Consider the following 15,897-nt stretch of genomic DNA (forward strand, 5'->3'; position numbering starts at 1 on the left):
TACAACATCATTTGAGAGCCTAAAGATGGAAACTGTTCCACAAAGCCTCCAAGGAGAACCCCAGGAATTGCGTAATTTGGCTTGTTTCTTATTTGGGAGTTGAACGTCTTTGCATTTCAACAGAGGGAGCATAAATCTCCCCAGTTATTTATCTGTTGTCAGACAAAGGGTGCAAAGAAATCTAAGAAACCTTGCAGTACAAAAGCTTGAACCTTTTGACCTTTTAGGCCTAAACAGGCCTAGACAACTGAACGAGCCTGCTGCCCTCTCCTCCCCGCCCTTCCTTGAGAACTGCTCCAGGGAGAAGGCTGGAGAAAGAGTGTCTATTGTTCCCTCAACTTCCCATCCGACACTTGAAACTGAAACTGAAAAGACCCAGGGATCTTACAAGCGTATAACAATACTGAGAGAGCAAGGCCATATGTGTGTGTGTATATATATATATATATGTGGAAAGGCAGTTGCAAAGATCTTAATTCTTTAAAATTTAAAAGCTAATTGTGTCTCTTGTAGTCAATTTCCCATGCAGTACAGAAGAATTTATTAACTGGCTTCTGGTGTTAAATGGAGTCCTAATGGGCAAGTACAACAATTCAACAGGTGCCAAGTAGAGATTTAGAGACATTATATCAATATTAACCTTAGTGGCTTCTAAATGCCTTTCTACAGGGGAAGGTCCTGTAGCTGAGTGGTAGAGCCCATTCTTTGCATGCAAAAGGTCCTAGGTTCAATCCCAGGTGTCTCCAAGTAGAACTGGGAATGTCCCCTGTCAGACACCCTGGAGGGCAACTGACAATCCGTGTCAACAATACTGAGCTGTGTGGACCAGTTGGTCAGGCTTAGCCTAAGTCAGATTCATATATTCCTACTTATCTTGTAAATCATTTTGAGGCTTTTTGGGAAGTAAAAAGCGACTAACAAGACGACGAAGATACAGGGTTTTATTTATTTATTTATATATAAAACCACTTGTGTGTATACTACAATTTCATAAAAAATATCAAAGTGGTTTACAATCACATACATATATATGTCATAAAAACCACACACAATTAATATCACAGATCTGCAGTTAAAGCTACAGAAGACGTTTTCTTAACCATCTACATAAGCACGGTGGCACAGAAAATTCTCCAGCAAATATCTGAATGTTAAAATAGAAGATCGCTGCTGACTCTCTTTGGAAGAGCATTCCACAGCACTGGACCCATGACTCTAAAGCCTCCATTTTGTGTTGATATCAAATGAGCCTGACCAACAAGAGGGATGACCCACAATGCACCTGCAGATGATCTCAGTGATTGACCTGATATATAAGTTGAGGTGCTCCCTAAGGTTTTAATTGCTGGCTGAAAGGAAGAAGACACAACCTATGCACTCGGGTCCTGCTTGTGGGCTTCCCCCAGGCACCTGGTTGGCCACTGTGAGAATAGGATGCTGGACTAGATAGGCCACTGGCCTGATCCAGCAGGCTCTTCTTATGTTCTTATGTTCTTATGATCATATCTACACAAATGGTTGTCAATAAATTCTCTGCTCCCAGTCAATCATAGAAACTCTGGATTATTTATTTATTTATTTATTTAAAACATTTCTATCCTGCCCTTCTACCCTACAGTAGGGCACTCAGGGTGACTTACAAGAAGATCGCACACATACATAACAAAATTATACACAATAAAAACACAAAGTGTTACAGTAAATTAAAATACATAGAATACAATTAAAATACATAAAATACAACATGCATATATAGAGATACATACATACATTTATATATATATGCATAGATATATGGGGGAGTGATATTAAAAGGACTCAGCAGATAAAAATTAAGAATAAAAAGCCTAAAAATAGTGTCAGGCTCACCCATCAGTCCCTCCCAAAGGCTCTCCGGAACAAGATAGCTTTCACAAGTTTCTGGAAAACCATCAGGGAGGAAGTGAGTACTAGCTATCTTTCACGGAGGATTCCCAATGGTCCAATATTACTACTACTATTATTAAACATTTCATGGGCATTCCAACTCCTTGGGTATAGGTAAAGGATCCTCTTTGGATCCTGATCCACAGCTTGTGAACATAACTGCACTATACGACGCCAGCTTTCTCACTGGGAAGAGCATTCCTTAAGCGCCTGGTGTGTTTTAGCAGAGCATCTAGCATTGACTCTTGTACAGTAGTGCTTTCTGTTTAACCAGCTGCGCACAAACGGCACCCAAGTGCATGTTTCCCTTTCCCATCTAGCAGAAAGGAGTTTGCCTTTCTAAGTAGATTTAGCAAGGCCCAAAATGGAGAAACCCAAGAAGTATTGGGCCCAGGCACAGAGAACTATGTTGTGTAAACCAGCCTAACACATGAGAACAGGTCTAAGTGATCAATCTTGACAGGTTTACAAAACAGAATGAAACTCTCCATGCATCTTGAGGGAAGGGAAGGCCTCCCGTGTGTTTTGACATCTGGGTGCTCAACAGGTGGCAATTATTTTGCTGAGGAATTGGAGCACTAAAATTGTTGTGGCAAATTAAAAGTGTCGCCTATTGGTGTCTCCTCTCTAGTCACACACAGAGAGATCTGTAGCCATGGGGGCCATTCAGAGCTGGATGGGGGCGTGCATGCGTCTGAACAATTTAATTCTACCAAAGTGAATTTACCTCCATTAGCAACTGTATGAATCCCTCCCCACTTCTCCTGGAAACTCCAATCCCGTCGAAGAGCTATCTTAAGCCCCGTTATATATTTGTTTACAGAATGAAATATGCTTAGTGAAGCCTTCAACAGCAATGAACAGAACTGGGATACCCAATTGTTTTGAGGATATTGCTTCTATAAGCATGCTAGCTTTCACCCCATTCCCCAAAGATCTTGGTGCTTCTCAAATGTCACACCATACGTTGGAATGAAACCCAGTTTCATGGCTCTCAGGGTATACCAAGCTTGCTTTCCTCAACTGGTTTCATATCAATTACATTGTTATGGCTCCCTCACCCCAAAGAATCCTGGTCCCCATGTTGTATATTTGTGTAAGGGGGTGGGATGGGGGTATAGGATATGACTTTGTTGTAGGAAGCAACCACACAACCCAAGATTCCCTCATGCTTAGTCTATCCATAAGCTCCAATGTGGGATGAAGATTGGCCACAATGGGACAAAGCTTTGGGGCAAGTACTATGCCATAACCGTAACTTTTTCAGTTGTGTTGGATTTGACTGGCAGCTGTTCCAGTGGCTCAATTATGGTGTCTCCTTCCAGGTTCCCTTCATTTGCCTGGCCATGTTTTGTGCTGGGCTGGTACAAGGCATTGGACTGAGACGCACAGTGATTTAACTGCTCCACCCCTTGAGCATGTGTAGAATTATAGAATTGTAGAGTTGGAAGGGGCCTATAAGGCCATTGAGTCCACTCTCCTGCTCAGTGCAGGAATCTAACTTAAAGCATCCCCGACAGGTGGCTGTCCATCTGCCTTTTGAATGTCTCCAGTGTTGGAGAGCCCTCCACCTCCCTAGGTCATTGGTTCCATTGTCGTACTGTTCTGACAATTAGGAAGTTTTTCCTGATGTTCAGTCAAAATCTGGCTTCCTGCAGCTTGAACCTATTATTCCATGCCTGCACTCTGGGGCGATCGAGAAGAGATCTTGTCCCTCCTCTGTGTCACAACCTTTCAAGTACTTGAAGAGTGCTACTGTATCTCCTCTCAGTCTCCTCTTCTCAAAGTGAAACATGTCAGATTCTTTCAGTCTCTCTTCACAGGGCTTTGTTTCCAGTTCCTTCATCATCCAGCTCCTTGCCCCCTTCCCTTGGCCTTCAAGGAATCACAAATTAGGAGAGCTCTGTTACACTCAAGGTCTTGCTTGTGGGCTTCCCATAGGCATCTGTTTGGTCACTGTGAGAACAGAGTGCTGGACTGGATGGGCCATTGACCTATCCCACAAGTGCTCTTCTCACATTCTTATACTGCAAATCAAGGTGCATATGGCCCAGCATTCACACCAACCAAATGTCACTGGGAAGCCCACAAACAGGACCTGAGTGCCTAAGCCTTATGCGGCTTAGGACCACAATACCTGATAGAATGCCTCTCCCAACATGAACCCACCCATACACTATGCTCAACACCCAAGGCCCTCCTCCAGGTGCCTACTCCGAGGGAAGCTGGGAGACTGGCAACAAGGGAGAGGACCTTCTCAGTGGTGGCCCCCAAATTATGGAATGACCTTACTGACGAGGTGTGTCTGGCGCCAACACTGTTATCTTTTCAGCTCCAGGTCAAGACTTTCCTCTTCTCCCAGGCATTTTAGCATGTGTTTTTAATTTTAAAAAAAAAATTAAAAAAAATAAAATTGCATTTTTTAATTGTATTTTGTGTTTTAAAATTTGTATATTTGTTTTTAATGTTTCTAATTGCTGCAAACCGCCCAGGGAGCTTTGCTGATACCATGGACTGCAAAAAAAAAAAATAATTGGGTGTTAGAACAAATTAAACCAGAACTATCACTAGAAGCTAAAATGATGAAACTGAGGTTATCATACTTTGGACATGATTCATTAGAAAATATAATAATGCTGGGGAAAACAGAAGGAAGTAGAAAAAGAGGAAGGCCAAACAAGAGATGGGTTGATTCCATAAAGGAAGCCACAGACCTGAACTTACAAGATCTGAACAGGGTGGTTCATGACAGATGCTGTTGGAGTTCACTGATTCATAGGGTAGCCATAGGTCGTAGTCGACTTGGAGGCACATAATAACAACAACAAACCGCCCAGAGAGCTTTGGCTATGAGGCAGTATAAACATGCAATAAATAAATAAATAGCATTCTTCCACTCATGACCCCTAGTGACTAGCAGTCAGGAGCACACTGCATCTTCTCCTGGAGGTGATATACAGCCATCATGGCTAGTAGCCATTGATAATCAACCCATATATTACCAATATGTATGAGTTGTCTCGATTCCACAATCTAGGTTCAACAGAATATGGACACAGGGCTGTCAGCAGCTCTGCTGCCTGAGGTTCTTTCAGATGGAGATATAGGGGACTGAACCCTGCCTGCAAGCATGCTGTCTACCTCCCTACTCAAATACAAGGTTGAGATGTACTCAAGCCATCTTTTAGACAGATAGTGCAGGGGAGCCTTCAAAATGCAGACTTCCACCCTGACGACTGATGCCTTATCAATCAGCCACCCTTAAGCCAGCATGAGGGAAGTGGCACACCCCATCTGACTGCCCCACCCCAGGAATATTTCAAAGAGGAAACAATGTCTGAAGTCCTTTCCTGCTATGCCAAAATGGATCCAATTAGCAGAGGATTTCTGTGAGGTGTAAGCTGTTTCGGCCGGGTCTTGCTCTATTTATTTCTAATATGCTGCTTTGGTGCTGTTGTGGGTTGCAGTAGAGTAAATCTCATCTTGTAAACCTCCTTAAAGCTGTTGTCTGGGGAACGATTTTCTGTTTGTTAATGGCGTTGCTGAATCTAAGGAAGCCAGTTCCGCAGCTTGTGAGGACTCAGAAGCTGGGTAATCCTTGCCCCAAATGAGAGCTGAGATGAAATCTGTCCCCCACTTTCTCAAACGTTTTCTTGAGGTTTCCATTCACTCCCCACCCCCATCATTCTCAGGCTACTAGAGATTCTGGTGGGTGAGGGGTTTTAAGCAGACCTTATCATTGCAAAGTGGTGCTTTTCTTTCCTATATGTGTTTTTCTTCCCTTTCTCCAACCTTCTGCAGGCTCCCTGGCAGCCTGCACTTCCTGATCTTGAAAAGCCTTGTGAGGCCTTCCTCTAGGATTGAATCGAAATGTGGGCACCTTGGAAGGCTACAGAGTGCAAACCACCATGGAGATGATCTTGTAGAATGAAACTTACAGACACCCCTCGGGTGCCTCAAAAGTAAGGTATGTGCATCAAAACCCCTGTCCTCTGCCCATGGAAATTTCACCAAATGTCTTTCTGCCCTTTGATGATTTTCAAATGCAATTTCTTTTCTGATTAATTGTCGGAAAAAACACAGGACAATTTTTTTGGCACAACACTATCCAGAACTGGAAGCCAGCGAAAGCACATATTAAGCCACAGTGGTGCAGAAATATTTATGTAAGAGAACCTGAAAAGCCATTTATCTCAAAGCATTTTGAACCAGAAATGCATTTTCTCCAGAGAATATAATTTAATGACATTCTTCGTCTGTTAAAAAAGAGGAGAGTTGCTCATGGTTGGGGAACATTTCAAGAATGTTTACACTGTCTTGAATACTTGTGTATGATTCTCAGTTATGGCTAGTGATGGAAAGATCTGTCAGTGCCTGTTCTCTCCATTCTCATTTTTTCCAATCTTAAATTCAGTTCTCCACATTTCTACAGCAATTTGTGATTTATTTTTTTAAAAAAAATCCACATGAAAATTCTCCAGAATTTTAATGTGAAATTCTCCTACTAAACACATGACTAATGTACACATTTTTGCAAGCAATTTATCGTCATAATGCATTTTTGTATGTTATTTTCACTTATATATTCATTTGTATGCACACTTCCCCTAACACATGCATCTTTGTGAATATTATTTGTTTGGTGAACTGCACTGCAAGATTTGAATAAATGCAAATTTCAAAGGATGGCTGTGTTTAGGTTCTCATGTTTTGGAAAGTGCCAGTGTGATACATTCAACTTGAAATGCTAACTGAATCAAATTTCTACCCATCCTTCATTGGGGCATCCCTCCTTTCCAATTGGCAATATTGGATCCACCGTCCACCATTCCTCCAAAAATAAACATATGCAGTTCAGAGACCAGCTACCATAATGAAGTTCACAATCTACATTTTCAGGGAAGTTCTGCCTTATACAGAATCCATCTAGCTCACTCTTGACTACATTGCCTAAAAGCACATCTCCAAGATTGTAGACAGAAGCCTTTCCCAGCTGTCCTTGGATATGTTGGTGATTGTATGTAGAACGTGTGCTTTACCACTGAGCTCCAGCACTTCTTCAGAGGATTTGGAACAGTTTCCTGCTTGGTTTCACCATCACACTGCTTGAACCTATGAACCTGCCTAATACTAAATCAGACCATTGACCCATCTAGACAACCCAACATTCTCTGCTTTGACTGATATAAACTCCACAAGGAGGTCTTTCCCAAGCTTCCTATCTGAGATCCTTCAATTGTCAGGAGGCTGTAGCTCAGTGAAAGAACATCTACTTTGCTTGCAGAAGGTCCCAGGTTCAATCCCCAGCACCTCCAGGTAGGGCTGGGAGTGATCCTGCCTGAAAACCTGGAGAACTACTATTAGGCAAAGCTGAGTTAGGTGTATTGATGGTGTGACTCAATACTAGGCAGCTTCCTATGTTCTAAGATGGAGCTGTCAGAGATTGAACATCAGACCTTCTGCATGCAAAATATGTGCTCTGCCACTGAGGTCTGCACAGGCTTAACAGCACATTGATTGGAAAACTTCCTTTGATTGTCTATGGGTCGAGCCTTGGGTTTGTACAAACTGGTAACCATCTAATCAAATGAAGTTGAAAAGCATCCCACCAAGGGTTACAATAAAGCACTGGGTCTTGTTACCTGCCTGGATGACTACAAAGCTCCTTTCAGGTACAATACATGGCACGTTGGTGCATTTGGATGGGTGGATGCAAACTTGCACAGACTTCCACATGTGGGTTTGGAGCAAGTTTGAGTTTGTCTGGGTATCACTCTAATACCCAATTATTCAACCCTGTCATTCAGAGAACTCTACGTGTAGTTTCCTTCCTCAAAAAACGAATGCTTCCATTTCCAGAAGACAAAGTTAGATATTAACAGATCAATTACATCCCAAGAAGATTGCATTTCTTCCTTTAATTTACCTCAGTGTTGATTGCGGTGTCCGCATAATGGTGCTGACAAAGTTTTGCTAAATGGAACATACCTAAAGCTGCAGTCAATTGGGTATCCTGTGCAAATCCGCTTTACCGATAAAGGCTCCCTTGAGGCCAACAGCCCCCTCTGTCACACATCCCTGAATTAAGCCGTGTGAATGGATGGCCGGAAAAACCCAGGAGTATCACATTGCAGGAGAGGCCTTCTATTTATTTATTTCATCTCTTCCCCCCCTGTTGCTCCGTGCGCGCACGTCTGTGTAACCGATTCCAATAAATGGCCCCTTTTGGCTGGGGAGTTCGGAATACAAGAGAAACAAGATAAATTCCTTCGAATTCTAATTGGAGAACAGTTGACTTAATTGCTGCCCATTTGGCAGACAATAGGAGCGGAGTGGTGCTTGGCTCCAATGGTACCCTGGGGGGATATAGCCTTGCAGCGGGCCAGAAAGCTCTCAGGGACAGACTGTTTCCTGAGAAGAAATCAGGAGACCAACGTCTGGATTAACCCTCCGATTGTCAAGCTTTATTAGCCGTAATCAGGCAAGATATATCAAGGGTTAAACATAGGAAACTGAACTGACAGTGGAGACAGATGTCTCTTTTAGGGAAAAAAAAGGAGGGAGCGAGAGATGGAAGGTGAGAACTCAGAGGTTTTCATTCAGGTTTTCATTTTTAAAAAATTGTAAGTGAAGCTCGACTCTTTCATGCTCCTGGATGCTGCTGTTACTTTCACATATGGGTGTAGATCATGTTTGTCATCCTTTGCTGTGCCTTCCCCATATGCAGTCCTGGGATGTGTGTGCGTGTGTGTTCTTTCTAAAGAGAGAAGTGTTGTTGTTTGTGTGCTTGCCATTATTTGTCCTCTGCCTTTTCTATCTTTATGGGTCTGCAAGGTGGCTTACACAGCCAGTGATTAAACCAGCAACAAGGATTGGGCCTTCTCCTCCAGGAAAGCTCCTCACCAGGTCTCCTTTCCTATCTTACAGGCCCCTCCCACAAAATGGCTGTCAGCAGTGGCGGCTGGTGGCCCCATAGGCAGTGGGGCAGTGGAATCCGCTCCAGCTTTCAGTCTGAATTTTCAAGGAGCTGTCCAAGGTGCTGAAGTGGTCTCACTCATCACAGGAGAGTTTCCTATGTCCTAAATCAGCCTAACCCATGGGGCTGTTGCAGTCCATTAGGACATCAAAAGAGCCATGCTGGATCAGACCAAACGCTGATCTAGTCCAGCTTTTTGCTGTCATGCTAGCCAACCAGATGCCCTTGGCAAGCTCACAAGCAGGACTGCCCTCTCCTCATCGGTGATTCCCAACAACTGGTATTCATAGGCACGCTGCCCTCTATAAAAGGCTGAACAAGTTTTTTCCAAACCTAGCCATAATGTATGTCTATTCCTTAAATGGCAGTAACTAGCACCCTCATTTTTCTTGTTCAATATCTGCCTTAATATATATATATATATATATATATAGCCAATTGACTATTTCCCCCCTCCATTATATTTTTTGTTACATTTTCATCATTTAAAAATAGAAACAAAGTGACCTTCTAGGTCAGACATTTCCAGCCAGTTAATGGCCGGCTGGATTAAAAGTCCTCAGCTATGCCTCAGGGCTTACAACCCCAGCAGACAATCATTAACTGCTACGGGGAATCCACCGCTGTCAGAAATTATTGCTTTAATTATGATGAGGGAGCTCAACTAGACTCCAGAGTCCACCAGCCAACTCCCCGACCTTCAGGCTGGTACCTGAATTTTAGCCGAACACCAGGCTGGGAGTTCAGGATTTTTGCTTTCAGTAACCTCAGTGCAACTCTGCTATTAATAGCTTGCTTGGTAAATTTCTGAGAAAGAGAACTCTGTTGTCTCCTTGACTTGCCTTGGTGCCTATTTATTATGGATGGTAAGTCAACAGAAATGTAATGAATTATAATGATATCTCTAATTTCCTAAGACAGCTCACACCAAACAACACTATTTTTGTTTCTTTGTTTACTGCTGTTGTTGTTACTACATTCCTCTAGCTTTCCTTCAAGTTGCTGTATGTGATTTCCCTTTCCCAATCAATCCTTCAAAACTCCTCCCACTTTTCCTCTCGCCTCATTTAATGTGCTGGGGAAGTAATGGAACTGTGGGGTTGCAAAATAGGAGAGGGAATGCAGTCAGGTCTTTTAATTTATTGATGCATTTATTACATTTATATCCTGTTTTTATTTCCAGGAGCTAAAGGCAGCGTGCGTGGCATTTCCCCCTCCATTATATCCTCACAACAACCCTGTGAGGTAGGTTAGGCTGAGACGGAGGGAGTGGCCCAAGGTCACCCAGTGAGCTTCATGGTTGGGTTGGGATTTGAACTCTAGTCCAATGCTCTCACCACTACACCACACTAAGAATGGGTCTTTTTAATACCTGTTTGCATCTTTTTTAAGGATCCTGGGATTCCTTCTGGTTTTCCTGCATTTAATTAAGAGAGAGCAAATTTCAGCACCTTGGACAGTTCCTTGAAAGTTCAGACTAAAACCCCAAGCAGATTCACTGCCCCACTGACATCGGAACCACCAGTCTCCACTGACTAAAAGTAAAAACAAATGGCACCTCTTGGAGGCTGGGTCTGGCTACCAAGAAATCTTCTGTATCTTTAAAAGTTGTGCAGGGGGGAGGGAGAACACCTGCACTTGGCTGACTTTCTCTTCTCCTGAAAATACAGGATCAGTCTCAGGCCATGAACCTGGCAACCCTAATTGAGAATCAAGTCCCTGGTCAACCGAACTGGCTGAGGAAGAAGGGCCAGGAGACCAGCCAAAGGAGGAACAGCTGTGGAGAGACCCAGCTGTTGGTAGGGAGCCTTCAGAGGCCCACAGAAGAGAAGGGCTGACTGAAGCTGAGGGGGGAGGGTGTTCAGCCTGAGAGGGAGAAGGGGCTGCCAGAGACCTGGTGGGGCTAGAAGGCCAGAGGGCAAGGGGTGAGGCCTCAGCCTAGACCCCCCCCAGGGACTGTGAAGGGATCCTCATGGGGGAAGTGTGCAGTGATGTAACTATCTGTTTATTTATTTATTAAATTTATTAGTCGCCCATCTAGCTGGTTCTCCAGCCACTCTGGGCGACGTACAATATAAAAACATACAATTTACATTACGGCATTAAAAAATCTCAAATAATGATAATAAAACCTAAAATCTGTTCCTGATGTGATTTTTTCATCTACTGCAAGAGGGAGACCCGGGCCACGGAAGCAGGATTTTTCAGTGTTCCCCTGCCAATGGACACCCAACAGCCTCTTAGAGCCTATCCAAGCTGTGCATGCCCCAGTGCTACAGTTAATTTCAGAAACTCTCCTAGTTCACCCAGAATGCCTGAGGAGAGAAATGTGGAGCACATGAAGCCCATAGAAAGAAATGCCATGAGAAGCATCCATTCATCCAGTTTATTCTTCTGTTCCCCATATTCAAGGGTGAGGAACCGGATCCAGCTCTTCTCCAATTTCCCTGTGGCCCACCTGTCAATCATCTGACATCTCAATTATATCAAGTGACTTTTTTGTAGATCAGCTGATCCACAGTGCCTGCCACCACCACCCCTTTGGGCCCAGGCATATCTCTACCTGGTCCACACCTGATGGCATATATGTTGTCAGGTGTAGGACAGGTTGGGCGGCTTGGCAGAAATGGACCTTATGGGTGAGATGGGGAGGCCCAGTCGGCCTAATTGGGCCCGTGGGCCAGAGATTCCACGCTGCTGCGTTTGTCCATGCAACAAGGCTGCCTAGGCAGACACATGCATGGTAGGGATGGGTTTTTTTGGTAAAATGGGAGATCAGGGGTATATTCACATCATGAATTTATTCCACTATTCTTCAACTTTAAACAGTCATAGTTCTGCCCAAAGGCTGTAGTTTGGTGATTGTAGTTTGGGGACTGTAGTTTGTTAAAGGTGCTGAGAATTGTTAGGAGACTCCTATTCCCTTTATAGAGCTACAGTTCCCAGAGTGGTTTAACAGTCAGCTCCTCTTCCCAGGGAACTCTGGGAATTGTAGCTCTATGAAGGGAACATGGGTCTCCTAACAACTCTCAGCATCCTTCACAAACTACACTTCCCAGGATTCTTTGGGGGAAAACATGACTATGGAATAAGAGTGGAATAAATGTATGGTATGCATGTGGTCCACATCAGGAAGGACCTCCTTGATGACCTGTCCCAGAAGTGCAATTTTATACAGCATGGAATATATGCCCCCCCCCCAAATAGGAGGGGACAAATAGATGGCATTAGTAGAGTGAAATCCCTATGACAAAAACAGTGGCAACCTTGACCTTTAGAATGGAAACTTTGCATGATCTGTTTTGATCTGCATTCACCTGTCTGCCTTGGTCCCTTTTCCAAAATGTCAGCCAGAGAAAGTTGAGCTTATATAAGAGATGGAATGATCTTGTGGGCATAACGCAGGGACATTCTTAAGTATGATCCTTTCAACTCCTATTCATTTCCATCTCACAGTAGCTATGGATGCAATAGGGCGTTCATATTGTGGAAGTACTAGGATAGATGGGACACCAATCTGGAAGCAGCAAATTCATTGGTGCCCTTTCCCCTCCCCCCATGACTGAAATTGGAACGGGGGATCAAATATCTGCTGCAGACCTATGGCTGATGAGAAGAAGCAGTCATGGTTGGAAATCCATGACTGTTCCCATTTTTGTGTCCATTTCACTTTCACTTTTTTTAAAAAAAACTATGACTCTGTTCCATTCAATTTCTTCATTAATCTGAGGATTTTTAAAGAATTCTTTCAAAATGCCTATTTAAATATGTATCTTAATGTGTATTCACATCTCTCTCTCTCTCTCTCTCTCTCAGTGCATATTTAAATACATATTTTATGGATTAACTCTAGGAATCAGCAAATCTGTCAATTTTGGTTTTTCTGAGTTTCTCATATTTCCAATCTTGAATTCACCTCTCTAAACTTCCAGATCAGTTTGCAATTTTTTTTTTAAGTCCTCATAAAAATTCACCAGCATTTAATGCACATTTCTCCTAAGGTACACATTTTTGTTTGCAGTTTTGCCCAACCTACACTGCTTTCGCAAACAATTGTTTCTGAAGGTGATGCATTTTTATATTATTTTCACCAATTTATGCACACTAAGTATATGAATTTTTGTACACGTCACTTGGCTGGAGAACTACATCACAACATTCAGAGAAGTGTGCATTTTGAAGGATGGCTGTGTTTTCGTTTGCATATTGTTTCAAGTTAGATAGATTTGTCTTTAAATGGGAACTGAACTGAATTTCCCCCCCATCCCTGATCAATGCTGCTAAGAACAGCATCACAACATGCGGGTTTTTTTCCTGCTCTGCTGAATACATTAGACTGAGAGGTGTGGATCAGGACAAATGATATGAACATTTGCAAAGTTGACATTCCTCTCTAGCTCAGTTAATGTGAGAATCAGCCCATGGTCTCGTGAGATACTGTAAGATGTCATTCTAAATGTGCAGATGCACAAACTATTTTTGATTCAGTAACTTCTGTTTATCTCAAATTCATGCCTGTCATGACACAACGGTAGATCACCTTATCTCTAGTCTCTCAGTCTCTAGCATGGAAACTATATTGTGGAGTAGCTTGCCAGTTTTATGATCTGTGAACATATTTAACCAAAGCGTCTGCAGAGGTGGTCCTAGAGGAATTTAGCGGGAGAGACAAACCCCCATCAACAACCAGGTATTTCAAATGGCAGGCAGCATATAACAAATCCCTTATTGACTGGTCTAATCTTGTGTAGTGTAATCTAATAACAAGGTCCAGTTCCCAGAGGTAGCAGAGAATAGATATTATAGTTTCCAAACCATTTTTTATGTTGTGCTCTGTAAAGTATTCAGTATAAAATTGCCCAGTTAGTTGAGATGTGCCAGCTATTAAACTCAACATTAATGCAATCAAGTGTGCAACAATTAGAGCTCTGCTGTATTTTTGCACTCGAGTTTTCTTTGGAGAAGGAGGACTTTTAGAAGGCCCAAATAAAGCCCTCTGAAACCCCTCCAAACGGTATTCCCCTGCACGACTGTTTGCAGTGCTTAATATACCTTGTTTTCCTCCAGTGCTGCTTCTCTGGCACCAGTGGTGAAACCAGGCTTCCAAGTTATTCCAGCCAATTTGAGATCATGGGGTAAATGTGATGGTGTCATGGAGCCATGCAGCCAATCAGATCTGACTCTGTGATGATGTCCTGGAGGGCAAGCAAAGCAAGCCATTGCCTTCCATTTGAATTGGAGTAGAACAGGGAAAGAAACTTTCTTGCTCCCTCATCAACCACTCTGGAAGCAATGATGTTATCAAGTGGCAGTTTGCTGTGTGTCGCAGGGCACCCAGGTGAGAGCATTACATTGCTTTCGAACCAGTGGTTGCTGGTATTATTTATTTATTTATTTATTTATTTATTTATTTATTTATTTATTTATTTATTTATTTATTTATTTAAATTTTTATACCGCCCCATAGCCAAAGCTCTCTGGGCGGTGTACATCAAGATAAAAAACATTTCATATAACAATTTAAAACCACATGATCAACATGTCAGCTCCATGTCAGTGGGGCAGTGGAATCCGCTCTGGCTTTTGGTCTGAACTTTCAAAGAGGTGGCTGGCAGTGGCTCTTGAGGGTTTCAGGCAGGAGTCTCTCCCAGCCCTATCTCGAGTTGCGAAGGATTAAACCAGGGACTTTACACATGCAAAGCAGATGCTATACTCCTCAGCTACGGCCCTTCTTCAATATAGAAGGGTCAGAGCTCTGGAAAAGATCTGGATGAAGCCTAGAACTTTACAGATGAGTTCACACTATGCAGTCATATGAAATGTGTTTTTAAATTTGTATATTTGTTTTTAATGTTTTTAATTGCTGTAAACCGCCCAGAGAGTTTTGGCTATGGGGCAGTATACAAATGCAATAAATAAATAAATAAATATCCCCAAATTTCACACCTGCAACATTTTGTATGGAGCCATAATTCATTATTTGTTTGATCCTGAGTTGTGTGTGAGAAAGAGAGAGAAAGAGAGGGAGAGAGAGAGAGAATAGCTTGGTGAATTCAATACTTTAGTTTCCCAAGATGAAATGTCCAAAACAAATTTACCCAACTGTTATCCCTCAAATTGCTGATTCACTTATTGACAAACTATGGAGTGGGCACTTCCATGGACTACTGTTTCTTTCCCAAGCTATATGGTGGTTGTGAATGACACAAGCCAGCTGCCTGATGCAGATACACTATGAAATTCCAGACTTCCTCCTTTATAGCCCCAAAACAGGCGTACCAAGGATTTAGTAGATCTTGAAATTTCTGTAATAAAAAGTATGTATTACAGTATTTCACAGTATTATTCTCTCTATCCAGGGAAAGCATGCAATGGACACGTTGCATTGATAAGAAGTACACTTGAAGGCATTACACACCTCCCAGATATCATAAAATAAATCCAAAATCAAACCCACTATGTTGGAGAGGTTGCCAGCAACTGGGATCTTATTTTCACATGTGGTGGACCTGTGAGAAAGTTCAACCATTCTGGAGTTTAATAATATATGAAGTAAGGCTTATTATAGGTCAGATGGTTCCTTGTGATCCCAGGCTAACATTATTGAACTTGTTTACTGAAGATTTAAAGGATTTGTTGTTTAAAGAATTATTAACCCTTTTTATGGTAGCTGCAAGACGGGTCTTAGCTGGAAGGCAGCTGCTAATCTGACGCTGGAGGCATGGTAGGAGAAAATATGGACCACTGCACTTCTCTAAGCAACTTAAGGATCTAAAAGGCACATCAAACAAGGATGGCTTTGAGGAAACGTGGTACATTTTTATTCAACATAATAGAGGCACCATGTCTAGAATGCCTCCACCAACTCATGGCAATCTCTGGAGTAATCTGCTGAGACAATGAACATGACATTAACTAAAGCCTACAATTGGCCACAATACTTACAGATAACTGTTAAATAACTTACTTCTTTGTGAATGATATGTAAATATGGA

Source organism: Rhineura floridana, chromosome 14 (assembly GCF_030035675.1).
Source record: "Rhineura floridana isolate rRhiFlo1 chromosome 14, rRhiFlo1.hap2, whole genome shotgun sequence".
In the NCBI taxonomy this organism is placed as follows: domain Eukaryota; kingdom Metazoa; phylum Chordata; class Lepidosauria; order Squamata; family Rhineuridae; genus Rhineura; species Rhineura floridana.